Source organism: Manis javanica, chromosome 3, assembly GCF_040802235.1.
Source record: "Manis javanica isolate MJ-LG chromosome 3, MJ_LKY, whole genome shotgun sequence".
Taxonomy (NCBI): Eukaryota; Metazoa; Chordata; class Mammalia; order Pholidota; family Manidae; genus Manis; species Manis javanica.
The window spans coordinates 182341228-182365960 of record NC_133158.1 but is presented as its reverse complement, the minus strand read 5'-3'; the positions used below and the strand labels follow the sequence as shown (position 1 = coordinate 182365960).

General features: G+C 42.3%; 1 long non-coding RNA gene across 1 annotated transcript; it reads left to right on the top strand.

The window, feature by feature from the left end:
- The first annotated feature begins 3004 nt into the window (after positions 1-3004).
- LOC140848236 (uncharacterized) lies at positions 3005-24269 on the top strand. The gene is made up of 3 exons (XR_012128803.1): positions 3005-3387; positions 4171-4308; positions 24135-24269. It is a non-coding gene; the product is annotated as an uncharacterized lncRNA (long non-coding RNA).
- The last annotated feature ends 464 nt before the right edge of the window (positions 24270-24733 follow it).

Here is a 24733-nt window from a genome sequence, read left to right as displayed (position 1 = left end):
GGCCGAGTCACTCGGACCCTAGGGCCAGGATTGGTCACCTGGGCTTTTACCCAGGGTTGCTAACCTGGGGGGGGGACTACCAGCCCAGACTTCCTTACTCGGGACCACTAACCCGAGACCATACACGGGATGGCGACTCCCGCTTTATAATGGATTTATGCAGACACGAGGGGGCGACCCTCGAATTACACTGCCCTGTCCGGACAGTTAGACGTTGCCTCCAGCTGTCCTTTGTTCTCAGAGAAGCCGCTTGTATCCCGGACGAGCCCCCAAATGTTAGATTCCAAGAACTCAGGGTTTCCCCGAGAGAACAAAGCACACAGGCATGGAGATGTAAATACAGGCAAAGTCTTTATTCAGTCAGCAAGCTGGGGTCGACAGCACCTCCCCTGACACGCAAGCCGAGTCCGAGCTGCCGACCCCCAGGCAACATTAGGTATTGCTTATATAGGATTTTCACAGCCGTTACACCAAAGCCCGTGCATTTCTACAACCAATAATTTTAAAACACATTCTATATTGTAACCTTTCAGGAAACACTCCAGCTGCCTGACTGCTTCAATTGTTATCTCTTGCTTACCCAAGCATGTCTATGTGACTTATCACGGATCACGTCCCCAGGCTGTTGCCCACTTCTAGTTATCTAACTTAAAGCAGGCGCATTTCTAAGCTTAGCCTCCGGTTGTTTATTCAAAACTGGATGGCCCATGCTGAGAACAAAGCACACAGGCAGTTAGGTTAAATGTTATTAGTCCTCTTTCCTGACTCTTGATGCCCTCTGCCCTCCTTTACAGTTGATCTTAGAACTCGGTGACTTTTTAAACTCGTTTTATACTTATGAGTATATTTTCAGCTCATTTCTCAATTCAAAAGTTTTATGCTCATCTTAATATATGTAATTTCACTTGAATGTTTTATAATTTTTTAAAAAATGAATATTTTCCCCTTGGTGCAGCAAAATGTGAAAGTAAGGGTTTCCATTTAGTTTTACATTAAATTAAGGGGTGGTAATGCCTTGCAAAGTGGTAGGTCCTAGTGATCGCCCATCAGAGCCCCTGATGAAGGGTAAAACACCAGAATACCCACTCTGAAGAACCCCATGGCCTTGTGTAAGAACAGCCCTATTCACTGAGAATTATAATTTCAGGCTATGCTGCTGGTTATACAACAGAAATGGCCAGTGGGGAAGCCCCAGTGTGCATCATCACCCTGCAGAGTGAGGACTTCACTAGGAAGCAGAGTCCTTAAAAGTGTCTGGTGAAGCCAAAGCCTCAGAGGAGCTGATGAGGGCAGTAACCCCACAGGGTGCTGCTAGGGAGTGGCATGCCAGTGAAGAGCCCAAAGCTGTGCCAGGAGGCTGGCCTTCATCCTCAGGTGATGGGACACCAAAGCAGTTTTTTAATCACAGGAAGGACCAAAGCTGACCCACAGTGTACAAGGGTAACAGAGAGCAGGAGGGACTGGGGAGAGGTGCAAACACCCAGGGCGACTGCTTTGAAGGACCAGGGGGCTCAGTGAGGGACTGCTGTGTGTGGGTGACAGGAGGGTCAGAGTTCAGGCCAGGTCTCACATTCTACATGGCCTCCTGGCTGGCTGCTGGTGGTGGCAGGAGACGTGTGTACTGGTGGGAGGTTCAGGTGATGCCCATGAGGAGACGGCCAGTGAGCAGACGAAAATGTGGAGCTCAAGAAAGGAAGAAGATGGGATGAGTCAGTCGAGGGAGCGACTTGGCTGGGAAAAGAGTGGATGTTGGTATGCAAATATTCTGAGGCCATAAGAGGAAGAGACCAGACCTGTCCATTCTGGCCTGAGGGGAACTAGGGCTAAATGGTAGCTTTGGGCTGGATTTCAGTTAACCTGAACGCCTTTTGCTAGCTCAACAGCGGGGAAGATGGAATCAAGGATCAGGGGCTGCGCCACGGGTTGCGCCCATTGGTGTCTGGGGAGGGTAGTTCCCTTCTAGGCAAAATGCACCCCACCTACCAAGCTGCTTGCTTTCCTTTCCTGCTCCAACCCTCCCTTTACCACAACCTCCACCTTCCAGGCTGCTGGCTAAGGAACCCATGGAGGGTCAGCCTACTAACTCATAATCAAACTCCTACCACCAGGAGTATTTGCAGCAAAGAGGAGGAATTTGTTTATTTAAACAAATGGTCCCTGGGTGAAACGTGCAGAGGAAAATTTTCCACTCTGCTCTGTGCTCCACTCATGACCCCCCGGTATGCTCTGGGTGGGTTATGTGAAAATTAGCCCTCGCCCGCAGAAGCAGGCGGGTGTCACCCACAGCCCAGCAGAGCAAGTGGGTAGGCTGGCCTCAGAAAAGGACACCAGGGACTGTGTTGGTTGAATTACTGGATGACCCTGTAAGGCGTCCACTTGAACTCCATTCCACTCGTCACCCATGTTTGCTTGCTTCCTGTAGCCAGAAGCGAACTGAACTAGTGGACAGACAGTGCAGAGATTCCAGGAGTCACTATGACCAGGCAGCGTGACCGCGGGTAGGTTTGGGGGCCCTGGATTTTTTCTCGGTGTCACCCATCCCCATCTAGGCGGCCAAGACTTCAGGGTCGCTGAGGGGGCCAGACCTCCCCGCCCCGCTAGAGGCTTCCGCGGGTGCCCCCTCTATGCAGTCAGAGCCAGGAGCGGCGTGCAGGGGCCAAGCCCGTCTCTGCCTCAGACTCCCTCGGAAGAGGCACCTCCAGAGCAAGGACATACTCCTCTAAGGCTGGGCGCGGAGAGGCAGAGGCGGGGTTCCCTCGGCGGGTCCCGCATAAGGGGCTGTGCCCCTTCGGCAAGGCGGGGACGGAGGGCGCGCGGGTCAAAGGGTTACCGTAACCTCCAGGTTCGCCCCCAGGGATGGTCCCGCCAGACGGCGAGGGGTGGGGCTGGAGAGCCGAGGAGCAGCTCTCTGGACCGCCCAACCACCCGCCTTACGCCCAGGGGCGGGGGGAAAGGTCTCAGGTGGAGCCCGCCCAGGTCCCGCCCCGCTGCGGCCAGCGCGCCCCGAGGCTCTCCCTCTCCTCCCCCGGCGCTCACCCGCCCGCAGGAGGCTCAGCGGCGGCCGCAGCTTAGGCTTCTGCTGGAAGCGGCTCGTGCCCCAGACGCGACCTGGCCACCGACTAGGCCTCGGTGCCCACAGGGCTGCCGGCACCATATACCACTGGGCGCAGCCGTCAGCGCCGCCTGCCGGCGGACAGGACACTGCCTCCTGAGAGGGAGGTGCGGGCACGTGGGGGCGGGACCGCCGCCCAGCAAGTGAGGATGTGCTGCGTCCGGACCCTGCGCACCTCTGGCCACAGCTCCGTCCCTCGGCGCGGACACGGACCCCTGAGGCCCAGACCCGAGGACTCCTGCCACGCGGACTCCCGACCCCCACGCCCACCCCAGGTGAGCAACGGGGCTGGACCCATGCCCGAGCACCCAGGTGGAGCCAGGGAGCGGGCAGGGCGTGCCAATTTCCCACTTAAGACCAGTGCCCGAAACGGGAAGGTTGGGGCAGGCTAGTGTGGAAATGAATCCCGCGGTGGCGTCCAGGTGCCGGGAGGGAAAGGGCCTGTGGGGCCCGCCTGGCTAGGACGGGCAGTGGCTGCTGTGGCCGCTGGGCCTGGTCAGTGAGGTGGGTTCCATCTGGCCAGGGTCGCTTGTGAAGATGCCGGTCCCAATCGGGCTGCCCTCCGTTGGGTTTAAGAAAAGTTTATCAGTGTTTTACTGGGGACCAACGGCCTGAGAGCAGTCCAGTAGCGTGTTCTGATAAACTGCTCCAAATTGGAATTTGGAATATGTTAAATTAATTTTTCATACAGCAGGGGTGGGGGGCGCTGCATGGGAGAGGTTTTGTTAATCAATACATCAAGGCCCTGCCCTAAAAGAGCAGGTGATTATTCTAATGCCCTGTCTGTGTGAGGGGAAGGAACAATTAGGATTGCTAATTATTCTCAAACGGTTCGGTTCTTCTAGGGAAAGGTGAACCAGACCAGGTTATCTTCTTTTGAGCATTCCAGGCTGATTTTCTTCCTGGTCATGGTTGGGGGTTGAGAGTTGTGTCTGGGGACACTGGCAAGAATTGCTGCTGGGCATTTCACAGCACAGCTGACTTGGGCCTCTGCAGCTTACAACCCTTTGCCTGTGGGACCACCGTGGGGAACAACAAAATTTCGTTTTATTTCGCAGGACCAAGGTGTGCATTTGCTTAAATATAGCCAACCTCTACTCCTCCCCATCTCTGGAATCAGGCAGTCCTCCACCTGGAAAATAGGTCCTCAGCCTACAGCCTCACCGTACTCACCCAGGCCCTGCAGCTGAGTCACTGTGAGTCTGGGGAGAGGAAGTCCTGGGGCAAAATAGCTCTAAAAACTGAAATCAGTCAAAGGGAGAAATGAAGTTTAAAATCTGTTTATTGCTCACAAACTGCAGTCTGGGCCCTTCTTTCTTTCCTGCTCCAGCAGAAGCAAAACCAGCCCTTCCCCTCTCCTCTCAGGTACAGATAAGCCCTCCTTGCCCAGGTAATTACCTATTGATATGGAGATGAACCTCTCTCTATCCCTGAGGAATGATGCAAATGCACCAAAGCCATACTTCTTTCCACCTCTGAACGCCTATTGATATGCAGATGTACTAAAGCCAGGCAAGATATTCTGGAAATGTTACAATTTACCCACAGTCATCCTATCTGTCTCTCAGAAAAATCTCATTGAACAACAAGGTGGGTATCCCTGGAGGCAGTGTGGCTTCATTGGGGAAATATGGGTACCTGGTGGACTCAGGGCTCCCCTGTTCCCGCAATTCCCTTGCACTGTGAGCAAATGTATCTGACATGGCTAAGGAATGTTTCTGACATGTTTCATTCTAAAAGTTTCCCCTTTAAAAACTGCCACATTTTAAGAGTGCTGTGTAATTGGGCTTTAGAAAATATATTTCTATCCTGCTTTCCCTGGAGGGGTCTACCGGCCCAGCCCTTTCCTGGGGGAGGGCTCTCTTCTCATTTGTCACTTGTTCCACAGAGACTGAGGGGAGGCACTGCTGGGCCAGCAGAAGAGAAGAGGCCATGCGCCCACACTTGGGAGGGGCCAGAGGCCCACCTGGAGAGAGGGAAGCCTGTGAAGGGGCTTCTGGAGAGAGCCAGCAGACTGGGGTTCTTCAGGAAGCCAAGGCAGCAGCAGACACTGCCCAGGGAGGGGAAAGGGGAATTGGAGAGAGTTTGGGAGTAAAAGGCCCTGGTTTAGGAAGGGAGACCTGGCCTCACCTGCCTTTCCAGGAGCATGGCTATGCGTGTGGGCCTAGCCCATGTGGGTCCAGCTCCTGTATAACAGCAGGTAAAGTTCTGTGAATGTGGAAAGTGGATTGAGAAGGTGTCCCAGAAACTCCAGCACTTGCATTTAAAACTCAAAACTTAGGGGTTTACATCCAAAATATATAAAGAACTCACATGTCTCAACACCCAAAAAGCAAATAACCCTATTAAAAAATGGGCAGAGAATATGAACAGACAATTCTCCAAAGAAGAAATTCAGATGGCCAACAGGCATGTGAAAAGGTGCTCCACATCACTAATTATCAGGGAAATGTAAATTAAAACCACAATGAGATGTCACCTCACACCAGTTAGGATGACCAACATAGAAAAGACTAGGAACAACAAATGCTGGTGAGGATGTGGAGAAAGGGAAATCCTCCTACACTGCTGGTGGGTTGTACAACGAAACGTACAACACACATGCACAACCAAACATAATACACAACAAATACAATACCGGCAAAACACAACACACACAATGACACATGAAAACGTTCAGACACACTACCAACACAAACACAAACAAAAAAACCTAGAACACAAACAACACAACACAAACTATATAAAACAGCACACAACCACAAACAAAACACACGCAACACACAATACACAAAATACAAAAAACCACACAGTGCACATAATCAACACACTCAAAACACTGTACACAATACACAAAAACAACACAATACACAGCACAAACAACAAACATAAAATGACACCAATAACAATGAAAACACAACACACACACAAAATCTCTAACACATATTCCCTAAACCATAGGCCTAACCCTGAGACAAGCCATAAAATTTAAATGAATATTAACCCTGTGCTCAGTCACCATAACCCAAACACTTTAAACTGTGAGCCTGCAATCTGCTTTGGCACCACAAAGCCCTGGAGTGAATCCCAAAACCTAATTATCACTGCAACGAACCCAACCCCAGGTCTGACCCCTGAAGCGTGAGCCTCATACACGAACCCCAACATAACACCCTGAGCAAATCCAAAACATTAACCCAGTATCCATCAGAACCCTGTAAGCAAATGCTTTCAATATCATTCTTATCCCTCAGCAGGACCAAGGGTAATAGATGCCTGTGAGACAGGATGGAACACAGGAGGTGTAGGTGGAGCATGTGCGGGGGGCTCACACATTTGGAAGTGCAATGGCAGTGCTCTCCATGTATATATATATATATATGTGTATGTATATATATATAGGCCAGAACCCCTAATGTTTGCTAAGATGATGCAGCTTCCCACGGCTGGGCAGTGCACGCCCTCTAGGGGTAGACTTTGCAAGAGCGGCACTGTTGCCTCCAGTTTCCATGATGTCACAGTGGCGACAATTTCCGAGAGACAGAAAGTGCATGGTGAGAGGAGCAGGTTTCCACTTCAGAGCCTGGTGCCCTAGCCGTGGGTGTGATCTCGGTGAGGTGGGCGCTGACCACCTTAACAGCATAAGGGAAAATGGAAACCAGATCCCAGGTACTCTGTGTTTCTTTTTTTTTGGTGTCAGTATTAAACAGTCACATGAGCAACATGATGCTTACTAGACACCCCCCATTATCAAGTCCCCAATGAAAACTCCATACGTGTCACTGTCCATTAGCCTAATAATATGCTGTAGAATCACTACTGGTCTTCTCTGTGTTATACTGCCTTCCCCATGCCCCCACTAAATCATGTGTGCTAATAGTAATGCCCCATTTTCCCCCTCATCCCACCCTTTCTACCCATCCTCCACAGTCCCTTTCCCTTTGGTCACTGTTAGTCCATTCTTGAGTTCGGCAAGTCTAATACTCTCTTATTCCTTCAGGTTTTTTTTGTTCTTATACTGCACAGATGAGTGAAATCATTTGATACTTAATCTTTTTCCACCTGACTTGCTTCACTGAGCATAATGCCCTCTACCTCCATCCATGTTGTTGAAAATGGTTGGATTAGTTTAATCTTATGGCTGAATTCCATTGTACAAATATACCACATCTTCTTATCCATTCAACTACTGATGGGCACTTAGGTTGCTTCCATTTCTTGGCTATTGTAAATAGTGTTGCGATAAACGTAGGGGTGCATATGTCTTTTTTAATCTGGGCTCCTGCATTCTTAGGTTAAATTCCTAGGAGTGGAATTCCTGGAACAAATGGTATTTCTATTTTTAGTTCTTTGAAGAACCTCCATAATGTATTCCACAAGGGGAGATTTAATTTACGTTCCCCACCAGCAGCGTCAGAGGGTTCCTCTTTCTCTACATCCCCACCAGCATTTGCTGTCTTTTGGATGTTGGCCATCCTAATGGGGGTGATATGTCCTTGTGGTTTAAATTTGCATTTTCCTGATAATTGGTGATGTGGAGCATCTTTTCATGTGCCTGCTGGCCATCTGAATTTCTTCTTTGGAGAAGTGTCTGTTCATATCCCTCACCCATTTTTTAATAGGGTTATTTGCCTTTTGGGTGTTGAAGAATGTGAGTTCTTTATATATTTTGGATGTTAACCCCTTCTCAGATATGTCATTTATAAATATATTCTCCCATACTGTAGGATTCCTTTTGTTCTGCTGATGATGTCCTTTGCTGTACAGAAGAAGCCTTTTAGCATGATGTAGCCCCATTTGTTCATTTTTTGTTTAGTTTGCCTTGCCCATGGAGATTCATTCAGGATAAAGTTGCCCATGGTTACATTTAAGAGATTTTTGCCTATGTTTTTCTCTGAGAGTTTTATGGTTTCATGATGTACATTCAGGTCTTTCATCCATTATGAGGTTAACTTTTGTGTGTGCAGTTAGGCAGTATCTGGTTTCATTCTCTCGCATGAAGCTGTCCAGTTTTTGCCAACACCAGTTGTTGAAGCGACTGTCATTTCCACATTGTATGTCCATGGCTCCTTTATCGTATATTAATTGTCCACATATGCTTGTGTTTAAATCTGGGCTCACAAGTCTGTTCCATCAGTCTGTGGGTCTGTTATTATGCCAGTACCAAATGGTCTTGATTACTGTGGCTTTGTTGTAGAGCTTGAAGTTGGGGAACATAATCTCTCCAGCTTTATTCTTCCTTCTCAGGATTGCTTTGGCTATTGGGAGTCTTTTGTGGTTCCATATGAATTTTAGAACTATTTGCTCCAGTTTGTTGAAGAATGCTGTTGGTATTTTGATAGGGATCACATTGAATGTGTAGATTGCTTTAGGCAGGATAGCCATTTTGACAATATTAATTCTTCCTATCCTTAAGCACAGGATGTATTTCATTTATTATCTCTAATTTCTCTTGAGTGTCTTGTAGGTTTCATGATGTATGTCTTTAACTTCCCTGGTTAGGTTTATTCCTAGGTATTTTATTCTTTTTGATGCAATTGTGAATAGAATTATTTTCCTGATTTCTTTCTTCTAGTTCATCATTAGTTTATATGAATGCAACAGATTTCTGTGTATTAATTTTGTATCTTGCAACTTTGCTGTATTCAGACATTAGATGTAGTAGTTTTAGAGTGGATTCTTTAGGGAGTTTTGCGTACAATATCATGTTATCTGCAAACAGTGACAGCTTACCTTCTTCCTTACCAATCTGGATGCATTTTATTTCTTTGTGTTGACTGATTGCTGATTGCCATGGCTAGAAACTCCACAACCATGTTGAATAAAAGTGGGGAGAGTGGGCATCCTTGTCTTATTCCCTATCTTAAAAGACAAGCTTTCATCTTCTCTGTGTTAAGTATGATGTTGGCTATGGGTTTGTCATATATGGCCTTTATTATGTTGAGGTACTTGCCCATTATACACATTTTGTTCAGAGTGTTTATCATCAATGGGTGTGGAATTCATCAAATGCCTTTTCCGCATCTATGGAGAAGATCATGGGGTTTTCATCCTCTTTGTTTATGTGGTGGATGATGATGATGGATTTTCCAATATTGTACGATCCACGTGTCTGGAATAAATCCTACTTGATCATGATGAGTGATCTTTCTGATGTATTTTTGAATTTGGTTTGGAGTATTTTGTTGGTATTTTTGCATCTATGTACATCAGGGATATTGGCCTGTGATTTTCTTTTTTTGTGGTGTCTTTGCCTGGGTTTGGTAGTAGAGTGATGCTGGCCTCCTAGAATGAGTTTGGAAGTATTCCCTACTCTTCTACTTTTTGGAAAACTTTAAGCAGGATGGGTATTAGGTCTTCACTAAATGTTTGATAAAATTCAGTGGTGAAGCCATGTGGTTCAGCGATTTGTTTGTTTGTTTGTTTTATGGTTCCTTATATATGTTTTTAGTACAAACCCTTTATCAGAGATGTATTTGGCAAATAAACTTTCCCATTCTGTGTCTTGCTTTGAGTGCTTTGAACAAGTCCTCCACAGATAAGAAATATTTAATTTTATACAGTCCATGTAATTATGTTTCTTTTGTGGCTTGGCTTTAGGTGTTTGGTATTAAAACTCATCACTAAACCCAAGGTCATGTAAGTTCCTTTCTTGGAATGCAAATACCTTTGCATTTTAAATTTCTTTGTGGTCAATTTTGGTGTAAGTTGTAGAGTTCTGTATACATGCATTTTATTCCATAGGATTTCCACCATATTGCTCATTAACTGTGTTTGGAGAAGACAAGGAATATCTTCTCCCATTATTGAATGTCCATGTTTTTGTGGTTGAGCAGGTTCGCCAGGGTTGGCTGAGAGTGTTTATGGTTTGGCTAGAGGTTTGAGTTTGGATTCAGGTACAGGTTAAAGTTCGGGTTAGGTTTAGGTTTTGGGTTAAGTGTATGGGGAGGCTAGGGTTACGTTCAGAGAGTTAGGATTCAGGTTAAATGTTAGGGTAAGGGCAAGATTGAGGTTTAGGGTTATGGTGAAGTGTGTGTGATGATGAGATGAGGCAGAGGGTTTCAGGGTATGGGTAGTGTTAGGATTAGTCATAGGGATTTTTAGGATTAAATTGTGGTGTGGGACAGTGTTAGGATTTGGGTTTAGGTGGAGGGTTTACATGTAAGTTTAGTTATTATGGTTAAGTCTGGGGGAAGGGGATATTTTGGGGCTAGACTTATGGTTATGGTTAGCATTAGTTTTAAGGTGAGGAAATGATTAGGTTGAGAGTGAAGTTTAAGGTTCCATATTAAGTTTCTGGGTTGGTTTAGGCTTGGGGTTACAGTTAGGTATGGGTGAAGGTGATGATGAATGTGAGGGGTTAGGTTGAAGGGGCCAGGTTTAAGTTTAGGGTTCAGGGAAGGGTAAGGATAGAGTTACAATGAGAGTTACATTGCAGGTTTAATGTTAGCCTTAGGGTTAGGTTAGGTTGATGCATACGCTTAGGTGTGGGAAAAAGTGAGTGTGAGGGTGAGGGTGAGGGGCCAGGGTTAGCATTTGGGTCATGGTTTTTTTTGTATCTTTAATAGACAATTACATGAGCAAAATTTTGGTTACTATATTCCCCTCATTATCAAGTCCCCACCACATAACCCATTACACTACTCACTGTCCTTCAGCATAGTAAGATGGATGCTACTGAGCCACTACTTGACTTTCCTGTGTTATACTGCCTTGTTTGTGACACTCCCTACTTTATATGTGCTAGTCATAATTCCCCTTTTCCCTCCCTTCTGATCCACCCTCTCCAGTCCTTTTTCCTTTGGTAACTGTTAGTCCATTCTTGGGTTCTGTGAGTCTGCTGCTGTTTTGTCTTTCGGTTTTTGTTTTGTTCTTATGCTCCACATATGAGTGAAATCATTTGGTACTTGTCTTTCTCCGCCTGGCTTATTTCACTGAGCATAATACCCTCTAGCTCCATCCATGTTGTTGCAAATGGCAGGATTTCTTTTCTTCTTATGGCTGAATAATATTCCATTGGGTGTATGTACCACATCTTCTTATCCATTCAACTACTGAAATTTAGGTTGCTTCCATTTCTTGGCTATTGTAAATTGTGCTACATTAGACATTGTGGTGCATGTCTTTTTGAATCTGGTCTCCTAAATTCTTTGTGTAAATTCCTAGGAGTGGAATTCCTGGCCAAATGGTATTTCTATTTTTAGTTATTTGAAGAACCTCCATATGCATTCAACAAAGGTGAAACTAATTTATGTTCCCACAGGCAGTGTGGGAGGGTTCCCCTTTCTCCACATCCTCACCAGCATTTGTTGTCTTTTGGATGGTGGCCATCCTAAGTGGTGTGAGATGATATCTCATAGTGGTTTTAATTTGAATTTACCTGATAATTAGTTGTGTGGAGCATTTTTCATATGCCCGTTGGCCATCTGAATTTCTTCTTTGGATAAGTGTCTGTTCATATCCTCTGCTGATTTTTTAATATAGTTATTTGCATGAGTTCTTTATATATTTTGGATGTTAACCCCTTGTTGGATATGTTATTTACAAATGACATATCAAAACTACTTTGAATATTAACCTTAACCATTGCCTGCACCCTGTCACTGTAACACTAATCCAAAATCCCTTAGTCTGAAACCTGATTCTGCACCATGAAGCCCTGGAGGGAAAACCAAAATTTAATAACACTGCAACTGAACCGAACCCCAGGGGGGGTCCCCAGAAGCATGAGCCTCACACATGAACACCAACATAAATCCCTGGATGAATCTAAAACATTAGCACATCACCCATCAAAACCCTTGAGAGCTAATCCTGTGTATTTCATACTATTCCCGGACAAGGGTACAGGGGAATAGAGATGTCAAGGCTGGATGGATGCAGGAGGTTTGGATGCAGCTTGCACTGTGGGCTCACACATTTGGACATGCCATGGCAGATCTCTCCATATATATATATATATATATATCTCCATATTATATATCCCCATGCAAGTTTCCTCAGGAGGATAGTGATATTGTCTCTCTCATTTATCACTATACTTGGCACTAAAACAGTGTCTAGCATATAAGGATACCCCGTAAATATTTGTTGAATGAATGAATAAATTGAGCCTTTTAAGACACCCAACATCTAGCTAACAGAAATTATGGAATAGAGACAACAGGATGCAGGAAATTATCAAACAAAATGTCAAAGAAAAATACCAAAATACATTATAAGGCTATTTTCTAGGGCTTGAGTTTCTCAAGTGAAAGGGCCTACCAAGTATATAATATAATTAATGGAGGGATGGCTGGGAAGCTACTCAAAGTCACATAATTAAGTGATTTCAGAACACCAAGCATGAAGTATCTGGAGAGAAGAAAGCAGGTAATATATGAAGGACTAGAAATTAGGATGACATTGAACTTCTTAACAGTAGTGTTGAGAGGTAGAACACTGTGAAGCAATGCCTTTATAATTTGGAAAGAAAAAAAATTATAACTCAGAATTCTATACGGTCAAACCATTAGTCAAATGTGAAGATAATACATTTTTAGAAATACAAGGTCTCAAAACAAACCTCAAAGATTTATTTTCCTTAGAACTCTGCCATAGGATATACTCACCAAAGGTAGGGATTTAACCTCAAAAGAAGGCATGTATTTGGGTAACAGATTATCAGAGAAGAGCAAGATTAGGAAGTCCCAGGGTTGGGGATGTATAGCAGGCCTGGAGAAAACAACTGGATTGAAGTGAGGGGAGAGAAGATTGCAATGCTTTCAGTTATAAAGTGAAACTAAAAATTTATTTGATTTGTTTAACACATGTAACAAATAATCTTGAGGGAAGCCATTTCATCATATGGGAAGAATTAGCTAAAGTTGCTTGGGAAACTAAATAAATGAAAAAGAAAGCAATTATGCACTGCAGAAAAACAGAAGGCTGAACAAAAAAGGAAACATTTTTGTGGGACTATTAATGGTCATAGTAATGTAAATACAGAATATCACTTTAACCAAAAATCTTTTGATGTAAAATGTGAAGTAAATTAAGAGGTTAGTATGTGCATGTGTGGAGAACTATATCCACATCTACTCTAAAATAAATCAGTAGGTCTCAATTCCAAAAACCTTGGTATAAATAAAATGGGCAATTCCATTCTGTAGAAAACAAGTATAAAACTATACACGTCCAAAAAATTAGTAAGAACAACTACTAGAAAATGACCAAACTGAAGCAATGTTTTGAGAAGTATTTAGTTATGAAGAACAGCTACTGTGTTAGGTTAGAATGACAAATTTTGACCCTTTTTGCTTGGGGGTATTGCTGTTCCCTTGCCCTCCCAACTTGGATAGAAAATCCTCCACACCTGTATCATCTAGAGGAGTAGATTTGGTTAAGGGTTGGCAAAGGAGAAACTAGAAATTCAATAGGGAGATTTTGGAAGCAAGGGGCTATGGAAGGACTGAGATGAGTTCTTCATGCTACTCTGTCTGACTGCTAACCTATAATGCACAACTAGATGCCATGGAGCTCAAAGAGAACTGGAAATTTAGAGAAGCATGCAACCATGTCTTTGATTACATTTTTCGGTCTGCACCCAGCCGGGCAGCAGAAGGTGGAAGACTTAATGGCTTGAGGTGTCTGGACAAGACCTCTCCTCAAATTTGCTGACAACACATGTCGGTATATTGAATATTCTCTAGGGAGCCGGCCTAAACAGAATGAGACTGAGCAGAGACAGTAGTGGCTATAGGTGTGGTCACTATACTAGTAAACCAGCAACCCATAAGAACAAAACGAGATCCATCATGGCTACAGTGTACTGCAGACAGTGTTCTCCTTCCCTACAAAGCTTGCTAGATATGCAAGAAAACAGAAAAGAGTGATTCATGCTCACGGTAAAAATAGGACTCAATAAACAGATGCTGAGTAAGCACAAATATTAGATTTAGCAGATGAAAACATTGTAGCTGTTATAAATATGGCAAAGAATGAAAAGATAAAACCCTTTTGAGTGAACACATAGCAAATCACAAATTGGAAACATCAAAAAAGAACTTCATATTTACAGAGCTGAAAGGTATAGTAACTTAAGAAAAAATTTACTTCATTAGCTAAAATACATATTTGAGAGAACAGAAGGGGAAGAAATCATTAAACTTGGAAATATATTACTAGAAACTAACCAACCCAAAGAACAGAGAGAAAAAAGTCTGAAACAAAATGAAAAGAACCTAAGAGATTTTTGGAACAACATTAAGTGTTCTGGTATATGTGTAAGTGGAGTCTCAGAGGGTGAGGAGAAAAAGAAAGGGTCAGAGAAAATAAATATAGAAAAAAATGGCTGAAATCTTGGCGAATTTGATGAAAACATGAACTTTCAGATTCAAGAATTGCAATGAATCTCAAGTAACCTGAACACAGCATTTCATTCAGATACAGTGTGGTCAACCTGATAAAGCCAGAGATGAAGAGAGAATCTTGAAAGTTGCAGGAAGAAAAACAAAACATTATATACAAGGATTTCATGACACAAGGCACACTTGTTAGAGAAACAATGGCAGCCAGAAGACACTAAAATGAGATAATCAAAATGATGGGGGTAGGGGCCAGTGGCAGGCACCAGAAACACCTGTCAGCTAGCAGTTCTATGGCCCGCAAAACTACCCTTCAAAAATGAAGGCAAAAACAAGGATATTTTCATATAAGTAGGTGGATATAGTGCATTCCTAGAAGAACTTCTCTACAAAAAATGCTAAAGAAAATTCTTCAGACTGAAAGAAAGGTACCAGATGGTAATTGGAATCCACAGGAAGGAATAAAGAGCAAAGTAAATGCAAAGTGTATATAAATTACCACAAAAGGAAATCCAAATTACAAAATTGAAGCCCCATTTTCCTGCAGTTTGCTAATTCTCTAAAACTATGATTTTTATTTTCATTGCTTTAAGAAGTAAGGACAGAAAGACTGCACAAAATGAGAACTTAAAGGCCATACCTTTACAGTGAAGGTGAATCAGAAGTGAACTGTCCTGGGGAATTACAGAGAAGTATCTGTCCTTTGATGCTTCAGGGAATTTCAAAGCTTGAACTTGGTTAGCTTGTCTTGGATGAGACATAATACCATTTCCTTGCAAAATCAAATTCAAATCACTTTTTGAAGAAAATATCTTCATTGTAAAACTCATTCCCACAAATTAATTTGTCAACTACAGTGTTCACCATAAACCCAAAGATAAATAAGCACACAAATAAACTAGACCTACATCAATAAGAACTAACAAAAACAGCAAACAATAGAAGCAGAGTTCTGTTTTTGGGATTATCAAATTTTAACAGTAAAACAACCAAGCTTACTATATTTAACAATATAAAAGACAGGTTTGAAGCTATCAAAAGGAAACTGTAGTAAGTATATTTGGACTAGATCCACTATAGAAGTTACAAAAAATAAAATTGAAATTTAAAAGTCAGATGGTATTTTTAACAACAGATTAGGCACAATTTGTAGGAAGAATTAATGAACAGAAGATAGATGAAAAGGAAAATTACAATCCAGCACAGACAGACCAGAAGAAAAATCCAGCACAGAAAGACCAGGAGAATGAAAAGTTTAGAAGAGAGAGTAAGAAACATAAAACATACACTGAGAAGATCTAACATACTTTTAGTCAGACTAGTGGAAAGAAAAGGGAGGGATAATGGACCATAGGCAATACCTGGATAGATAATTGCTGAGAATTTTACACAAGTGAAGAACAACACTCTACGGATTGAGAAGGTGCAATGAATTCCAATTAAATGATATCCAAGTTGGATAAATTTAAAAAATCTGTAGCTAGACACATCAGAATGATACTACAGAAAAATAAAGACAGAGAAAATCTTAAAAGTGGTGAAAGAAAAATTATGGATTACCTTCAAAGCAGTTTGAAGACAGTAGAATGATAATATAGATATACTCAAAAGTTAAAAATTGCTAACCTAGGATTTTATATCAGGTGAAAATGTGCAAATATGAAAGAATCAAGAAAAGATAAATATATTTTTTGACGAACAAAACTAAGATAATCCACATCTAATGATTTGATTTCTTATTAAAAGAAATTCCAAACTATTCAATATAGTGATAAAATTAATATTCAGTAAAACTTTCCTAAAAATGACTTAGTTTAAGAAGACAAACCATTGATGATTGCAGGGAGACAGTCCTGAGACTTTGGAGAGTTTGGTGTCTGTTCAGAAGAGTACGCCCCAGGTGAATCTGGTGCAAGCCTCTGCTCACATATGAAAGGTTGCAAAAACGAGGCACATCACAGCCATGGCCCACTTACCAAGAAACTAGCCATTTGTTTTCCTCATTTCTATAAAGTAGCCACAATCTAGGAGCCACTGAGAAAGGCTTTTTAATCATAGTATCCCAAAGTCTATGCACAGATGCTGTGCACTTCACATTAACATTTACCCAGATCTTCATGGAATCTATTAATGTACAATTCCCAACTGTAAGAATATACTATTCTATCCTCCATTTGCCCCATGGTCCCAAGCACATAAGCCGGTGAGAATTATGCCTGGGCTTGACTGCACTTACCCCACCTTATCTCTAAACATCCCGACCCTCCCCCAAAGCAACAGGCCAAGTGGATCCACCACAATAAAAGGCACTACTCTGCTGCCCTCTCTCTATCTCTCTCTCTCTGCTGCCCTCTCTCTCTCTCTGTCTCTCTGTCACACTCTCTCTCTGTCTCTCTGTCCCGCTGCTCTCTCTCTTAGTCTCTGTCTCTCTGTCCCCTGCTCTCTCTCCCTCTCCCTCTCTCTCTCTCTCTCCCCTCTTACCTCTGAGGCAGCCACTTTCTCCTTCAGATAATGAAGTCTCCTGCGTGGGCCCCTGTCTCCTGAGTCATTCTGGGTAAGGAGGGTCATGGCGAGATTCCCTTTCATTGGTGCTATGACTCAGATGAGGCTCTCCCATTGACTTTGCTCTTCCTCTGGGAAGCTGAGATGCTTTGGGAACCCTCACTGCCCGATCATCCTCCATAGGCTCACCGTCCATTTCCCCAGTCACTCATCTTCTCGCCCAACACTGGCCTTCGATTTGGTGAATCTCCCCTTGATGGTCAACTTAAATGTCCCTTTGGAACCTGGGAAGTGACCGTTGAGTGTCCGGCACCCCCAAGGCTCCTCCAGGATGGGCACCCCCAACCACGACATTCAGAGTCATGGTTGATCCCCATAGTCGACCCTTCTCTGCCTCCCCATGGTGAGAATCCTCATCCATTGAGGCCCAGTCTCCCTTTATCTATGTGTCTACACTACTCGTAAACTCCTGGTACCAGGTACCGAGCCTCCCTGGCGTTTTTGCCTTGACCCCACAGTTAGAGGTGGTGATGACCCCCTAACTGTGCCTGGTCTTCTCCGTGACCTTCTCAATCGCTCACAGATGCCTCAGCAACTTCTGAACAGTCTCGTTCTCACCATGGGATCTGGCCCCTCTGTTCCCGCAGATTCACCACTAGGGTGCTTACTCAATCATCTAAAGCCCCTCCACCTCACTCCAGACCTCAAACCTGTTCACTACTGTAATGAGATCTGGCCACAATATCCCTTAGACAATCAGTCTAAATGGCCTCCAAATGGCTCTTTAGATCCTAAAATTCTCCATGACTTATATAACTTCTGTGAGCATATGGGCAAATGGAAAGAGATTCCATATATCCAGGCTTTCTCCTACCTCCGAACCAAGCTCTCTCTCTGTCCCCCCTGCAATCCTAAACACCTACTACTTGCCTTCAAGTACACACCTCTAAGTTTTTTTCATGTTCCCAAATATCCTCAACTGCCTATAAAACTCCTAGACAATGCACCACCACAGGCTCTCTTGTCCCCTCCTGGCTCACGCCAGGAGCTCTGTCTGTCCTCTCACTGTATCATGACGTCTCAATCTGTATGTTTGTGTCTAAGTGTGTAAATGAAAAATATTTTTCTACCTCTGGATGTAATTAATAAAAATTGATTTAAAGACAAGCGCTTGTGAAAATTGGGCATTCTAAAACTTCCTTAAAGTTCTAATAGAAGATATTAAGCATTAATGCTAATTTAAGTTGAACTGAATAGACATGTCCTTATGGTTATCAGCTGCCTAAGTTTACCTAAAGTCATTTAAATTGATGGTAGCTGTTAAATATTTCAAAGAAAAATGCTTAAAGTGAAGTGTAGCTTTGTCTAATGTGAGTAACTATTTAAGCAAGTGCCTTAAAACTTTTAACAGCTTCCCAAAATCAAATTCAAAAAGGTGTTTGCTACCTCTAGTTCACTCTGATATTTTCCAGAGGGCCCCTGGAATATGTCAGAGGAATTTTTTCTCATTGGAGAAAATATTTGGCTAATTTGGCTTATTTACCTACTTAATTATCTAGAAGGCACTGTCACAGGGAATGAACTTTGTTACTGAATGTTTTGTGTTACAGAAATATCCAAATTTCCTTATGACAACTATCTTACAGTAAGCTCTCATCAGATCTTTAACCATTGTCATTTGTAAGTCTGTTGTCATCTATACTCACTGTTTTATTACTCCTAAACTAGTAAAAAACTAGATTTTAGCAGAACAGGTATTAGTTACATAGGATTAAGTAAACTAAGGGAGATGATTTGGTGGCTTTTTGTTTCAAATGTTGTTGATAAAGTGTTTTAAGCTTTTTCTCTTAAGCTGACAACAGTTTAGTAAATGACAGCCTTTATAAGCAGAATTGAAACTTTATCTTTCTCTCTACCTGATCCCTCCAGAATTTAAAAACTCTTAGTGACTATTTTTATATTTCATGGCAGTATGTTTATTTGCATAAGTTCAATAGAATCTGCTTTCCTTGTAAGAGGACCTATTAAAAACACTGGTTATATTACCAAGGCTTTGACTGGAACGTCATACCTGAGAGACAAGTGTGTAAACTCAGATATGAACAGACAGCTTTAAGGAACTAAGATTGACTTTATAAAGCCAACAAAGCCCTATAGAAGAACTGGCCTGGTATCTTGCTTACAGAGTTCCCAGCAGCCTTACCAGGTGAATAAGGAAGGTCACTTCCTGCCTGGCAAGTGCAGGAACCTCAGGAATATCTTAGGAACCTCAAGAAGAGAGGAATTCACCCAAATCTACAGGTACTGCAGGAAAAACCTGATGGCAAGTCTGGCTTAGGTTTCTGGCCTCAAGAAGCCCTTAAAAGTTCAATCTGAAATTCCGTACAAAAAGTTCCTGCAAACCACATTTAAAAGATCCCATGTAATCAATTGCTCTTCTTGCTGCACTTATGCAAATAATCAAGCCAACTGTTAATTATTTTCTTAATCTGGCTACTTCTAATAAAAATGAGGGTGACTTTAGAGAAAAGTATTGTTTCAATAATGCAATCTTATCTATACTAAATCCTAATACTAGTCATTGAGATGTAAACTCGATCCAGAATTCTAGTTTCCCCGTGATATCTGGCTATGATTCTGGCTATGATTCTCAATTAGATTCTTCATATTTCTAGTTCTCATATTCAGCCATGCATTCTTAATCTTGTCAAGTTTGTCCTTCCAGAAGGGAAAATCCAACTTCAGATGTTGCTACTTAACCTAATAACACAATTTATTTTATCTTGCCTAGAAGCCACAAAACTGCAAATAGTAATAGAAATGAAACCCAGAATAGAAGTGCCAACCTTCCAATGCCCTCTCAACTGACCAGTGATGGAGACATAGCTGCACCCTTTACTGCGCCCCCTTCTCAGCACAAAGCAGCCAGAGTGGTCATCACCCCTTTTCCCTAGGAGTAGCTAGAGTCTTTATCTGTAGAGAGGAGAATGAGACAGGGACCATTGGCTTAGACAGAATAAAGTGAGAGCCTCTGGAGAAAGCAAGGCAGGATATTTGCAATCAGAGCAATGTAACTACATGCTAGAACCCCCCCTACTAAAACTATGTTGAACATTAAGCTCTAGAATCATTCTTCAGTGAGATCAGTTAATGTTCCCCAGATAAAGAAGAGTAGCACATGTTTTATTATGCTAATCATTTGTAATCGTGTATAAGATTCACTTTAGCATACTAAAAGGCCCAGGCCTATGTGCTGTCTTCCCTCCTTCAGATCTGACTAGGTAATTTTGCAAGCTGAGCAACTGACTTAGCATGCAGACCCAGCTGTACATGGCATAGTAAAAGGCAGGATTCTTTAGCAAATAGACAATATCTCAGCCCACCTTAGAGGCTGGGCATGCAGTCTTTTGATGTGCGCCTGAACCAAGGTGCCAGTGTCCCAGAGAGAAATCAAGGCAGGAAATTATCTTTAATATTCAAAGACCCCTTGCCATCCTACTCCTTTTACTAACCCTTGAGCCCTGTATCATCAACAGGCTGGTCCAGATTGTCAGAGACCACGTGGGGGCCGTCCAACTGATAGTCCTCCGTGCTCAATACAAGCCCCTAGTAATCTTGTTACCTTTAGACCATGTATGCTCAATAAACTGATAACTTTTATTAAAGATAGAATTAATACAGTCCAGCTAATGGTGCTAAGACAACAGTATCAGCCTTTATCTCCTTACAACTGCAAAACCTTATTAGACCCATGATTGGGTCCCTTCTTAGGATCCAGAGAAAGGGGGAATGAAAGGGCAAGCTCCCAGATTCTATTTCAGCCAATCGGGACCTGGATCCTATTTCACCCAATCGGAGCTTAGTCCCTCTCTCCCCTCCAGTCAGCAAGAACACACCCACCACCCCTGGACCCTGCCAGCTGACCAAAGCCATGACTCATCACCCCCCAACTACCGCCAGGCCTAGCCAATCAGCCAGGGCCATGGCTATTACACACACACACACAGACACACACACACACACACACACACACACACACACACACAGACACACAGACACACACACACACACACACACACACACACACACACACACACACACACCAACCGCCCTGGAAACCCATAAAACCTTTGTTCTCGGGGAAAATGCGCTCTGTTTCTCTGGCACCTTGCCACTGCGTTGGTGTAGATGAGAGATTGAGCTCGAGCTAGCTCGAATAAAGGCACTTTGCTTTTGCATCAATGTTGGCCCCTTGGTGGTCTTCTGGGATTCGTGACTTTGAGCACAATAGTCTGGTGGAACTCTACTCTGCTAGAAGCACTTTCAGATTCACCATTCAAGGTCATGACGGCAAAGTGTACATCTTCGTAAGAGGTTATTTCACCCAGTCTTTTGCAGTTTAGTAATCCAGAGTCTCAATTCTTTAATTATGTCATTCTTTTTTCTTAATGCTCACGTCTAGCAGGTAAGTGAGCCCAAACTGAATTTTTTATTATCAGTTTGATTCACAGATCTAGATCCCTTAATTTAATAACAAATGGTCAAGCGTCTCTAAGTGCTAGGTATTAGAGATACAATGAGAAATAAAGCCTGATTCCTGCTCACCACAAAATAAAGTTTTTCACTCTCAGTTTTTACTGGCATTTCTTTGTTAGTATAACACAAATCTATCTCTTAACTTCTTTACATCCAACTGATACTTTTATGTTTAAATACATTCTATTGCTCCTGCTTTTGCTTGCTTTATCTTTTCTTCCTTTTTTTCCTTCTTTCCTTCTCTTTCCTTTTCTTTTTCTCTTTTTTTGTATAAGACACTTAATGAGAGATCTACCCTCTTCACAAATTTTTCAGTGCACAGTACAGTATTGTTAGTTATAAGCATGATGTTGTACAGCAGATCTCTAGATCTGCTAGGTCTCTTATTCATCTTGCATAACTGAAATTTTATACCCTTTGATTAGCAATGACCCATTTCTCCCCCCCCCCCCCATCCCTGGCAACCTCCTTTCTAATCCCTGCTTCTATGAATTAGGCTATTTTAGAGTTTTCATTTAAGCAGAATCATGTGGTGTTTATCCTTCTGTGTCTTCCTTGTTACACTTAGATGTCCTCAAGGATCATCTGTGTTGTCATATGATTTCCTCCTTTTTAAAGGCTGAATACTGTTCCATTTTATGTATGTACCACATTTTCTTTATTCCTTTGTTCACTGGTGGACATTTAAATTGTACATCTTGGCTATTGTAAATAGTGCTGCAGTGAACATGGGGGTGTATATATCTCTTTGGGATACTGATTTCAACACTGATATTTGAGAAGATGTGACAAGTTTTTGAAGAGGCTCTGTAGTTAGGACCATCCCCTGTGTGTACCACAAGCATCTGTTTCTTTTAAAAATAATGCTTGGCAAAAAAACTGGGCACATTTATGTATGTAAAAATCCAAAAATCAGGGCCCAAGTCTCTTCTCTGCCTTTACATCTGTTTTATTCAAGCAGTAAACATATATTGAGCATTTTTTATTTAAAAATTCAGTGCTCAAAGCAGTATAAAAATGCCTTCAAAAAACTCACAAGCTAATAGGGAAACCTGGTAGCTAAAAGGATGAAAGGGATTGAGGTTATTTTTGGTGTGGCTTTTCTAGTTGGCCACCCACTATAGGGGCTCCTGCTTCTCAAATCACAGATAAATCCATCCTAAGCTGAAATATTTTCTAACTGAGGTTGATACTACATACACCTCATAGTCATACCTGAAATCAGTTCTAATTTTCTTTTATTGCAAGGTTTTTAAGTTAAAAATTGGGAGTAGGAGTTTAAAATCTAATATGTATTTAAATTAAAACTTTTTTCATTTTTATAAAAGTAGTTCATTCTTGAAATACTGTATGTATTTCCATATGAATAACATAATGTAAGTGGTGGTTCCCCCATCCTGTCCCCTGCTGCCCTGCTATGTTGTACAGTGTGCAGGTCAGTCTGATAAGCATAAATCAACATTTTTTCTATCTATTAACAACCATATGTATATACATCTACATTCTGTTTCTCTGTAGAAAGCAGAATCATATGACTAGCATATTTTTCAACATGCCTACTTCACACAGAAATATTTCATGAGGGTTGTTTCTTGTTAGTATAAATATAGATCAGGCTCTTTAATGACTACAATTCCATTGTCTAAGACAGGGTTGCAGTGACAATAATCCTTACATGTGTGTTCTAGCACTTGAGAAACAGGCTGCTGATCTGTTGCAAGATTAGAATTTGTGTATTTTAAACTCTGATAATTATCACTCCAAAACACTCTACTAATTTATCCCTTATAGTGGGAACCCTTTGGTGCCCCATCCAGATCCCCATTCCTCAGCCAGGGCACCCATTTCCCAGCTGCTGAGGGTGTGGGCTGCTAATGGCTCACAGTGTCTTGCTCATACCTGACATACGCCACCTTGCCTGGGAAGTTACTTGTTCCCCAACCCTGCCCTATCAGCCCAGTGCGAGTAATTTGATCCTGGGCTACAAAAAGCTGGGGCCTCCTGCCTTGAGGTCTCACCAACCGTAGGTGCAGTTCATGCTCCAGAGCTCTCTGTGGGGACCAGACCGAAGCCTGACTCCAGCTGAGGCCCTTGGTGAGTCCCGTGCATCCAGACCCAGGACGCCTTCCACAGCACCGGGTGCGTGTTCCCGTTGCAGACCCTCCTCTGAACTGGAGGTCCCCCATCTCTCTGTGTTTGCTGGTCTGCGAAGTGAAGAAGGTGGCACACAGACGGCACCTTTCCTTGTTAATAGTTCTATAACAACTTTTAATATATGCTTATTTTTCATTTACTCTGTTAATTCTGTTCATATTCTTTGCCTGTATTTTTGTTGGGCTGGGTTTTTCTCCCACTTTTTGGTTTCTAGGAAGTCCATATATTATAGATAATAACTTTATTATATATGTATTAAATATTTTCTCCTAGTTGGTTGTCATTTTTTAAAAAATTTTATGATGTCAGTGGCTCAATTAAATGTTATACTTTGAAAGCTTCCTTGCTTAAAAATTATGTACATAATTCTGCTATTTTTTTCCTAGCATTTTTATGGTTTTGGTTTTGGTTTTTTAAGTGGTGGCATGAGATATGAGTAGGATGGTGATACCTTATATCCTATCATTTTCTCTCTATATCTTTAGTTATGGCTTTTAAATTCAGACAGTTTGGTGATTGAAGTTTTGGAAAATCCCAGATATTTCAAGAAATTCCCCGTATTGGAAGACATATGGAATGCTGTCAAGGTCCTCCACCAGCTGTGCATCAAAAGCAGGAACAAAAAGTAACGTATGCTTTTGTTTTCTCATTCTTCATTGTTTTAGTTTCTGTTACCATGCTGTTGTTAAGAAATTAATGAATTAAATAGTTCTGTACCACTTCCCTACTTGAAGCTTCTAGAAGTCATAATGCTAAATATTGTATTTCCAAACTGGCTTGAATTACTATGATGATTCATGCTAATGTGAAACAAGCTTGCTTTTACTGAAATAATTGATCTTTTATTCTTGTCCTCTCAGCTGTCTGTACATATGGCTGCAATACTAAACCAGGCTTCAAAAAATATGAATATTTACTGATAAGCACTTTCCAGGAATTCAGGTTGTAATAGTGAACAAAAACAGTCCCTGGCTCAGGTTTGTCATTCCTATAGGGGAAGACAAGTCATAAATGAAACAGACAAAAAAAGATCAAAGACTAATACGGCTCTACTATGTGTCAAACACTCATCTAAGAGCTTCTG